A 1,152-nucleotide genomic window follows, 5' to 3' on the forward strand; every position below is an offset into this window, starting at 1 on the left:
TCTTCCTCACTAGGATTCACGTCCTCCTCCTCCTCTCTGGGTTCGGCCACACCAAGTAAGGTAATGGCCTTGCACTCTCTTTTTGGATTCTCTTCTGTATTGCTTGGGAGAGTACTAGGAGGAGTTTCAGTGACTCTTTTACTCAGCTGGCCCACTTGTGCCTCCGAATTTCTAATGGAGGACCTTGTTTTATTCATGAAGCTTAGAGTGGCCTTAGATAGATCAGAGACTATATTTGCTAAGCTAGATGGATTCTGCTCAGAATTCTCTATTTGTTGCTGAGTGGATGATGGAAAGGGCTTGCTATTGCTAAACCTGTTTCTTCCACCATTATTAAAGCCTTGTTGAGGATTTTGTTGATCCTTCCATGAGAAATTTGGATGATTTTTCCATGAGGGATTATAGGTGTTTCCATAGGGTTCACCCATGTAATTCACCTCTGCTATTACAGGGTTCTCAGGATCATAAGCTTCTTCTTCAGAAGATGCTTCTTGAGTACTGTTGGATGCAGCTTGTAATCCATTTAGACTGAGAAATCATATTGACTTGCTGAGTCAATATTTTGTTCTGAGCCAATATGGCATTCAAAGCATCAATTTCAAGAACTCCCTTCCTCTGAGGCGTCCCATTATTCACAGAATTCCTTTCAGAAGTGTACATGAACTGGTTATTTGCAACCATGTCAATGAGTTCCTGAGCTTCTGCAGGCATTTTCTTTAGGTGAATGGATCCATCTGCAGAATGGTCCAATGACATCTTTGATAATTCAGACAGACCATCATAGAATATATCCAGGATGGTCCATTCTGAAAGCATGTCAGAAGGACACTTTTTGGTCAGTTGCTTGTATCTCTCCCAAGCTTCATAGAGGGATTCACCTTCTTTCTGTTTGAAGGTTTGAACATCCACTCTAAGTTTGCTAAGCTTTTGAGGAGGAAAGAACTTGGCTAAGAAAGCCGTGACCAGCTTATCCCAAGAGTTCAGGCTATCTTTAGGTTGAGAGTCCAACCATATTCTAGCTCTGTCTCTTACAGCAAACAGGAAAAGCATAAGCCTGTAGACCTCGGAGTCAACCCCATTGGTCTTAACAGTATCACAGATATGCAAGAATTCAATTAAGAACTGAAAAGGATCTTCTGATGGAAGTCCATG

General features: G+C 41.7%; 1 non-coding gene across 1 annotated transcript; it reads left to right on the forward strand.

Moving 5' to 3' along the window:
• The first annotated feature begins 810 nt into the window (after positions 1 to 810).
• LOC112773452 (small nucleolar RNA R71) lies at positions 811 to 918 on the forward strand. Its single transcript, XR_003188001.1, has one exon. It is a non-coding gene; the product is annotated as a small nucleolar RNA R71 (small nucleolar RNA).
• The last annotated feature ends 234 nt before the right edge of the window (positions 919 to 1,152 follow it).

Source organism: Arachis hypogaea, chromosome 18, assembly GCF_003086295.3.
Source record: "Arachis hypogaea cultivar Tifrunner chromosome 18, arahy.Tifrunner.gnm2.J5K5, whole genome shotgun sequence".
In the NCBI taxonomy this organism is placed as follows: Eukaryota; Viridiplantae; Streptophyta; class Magnoliopsida; order Fabales; family Fabaceae; genus Arachis; species Arachis hypogaea.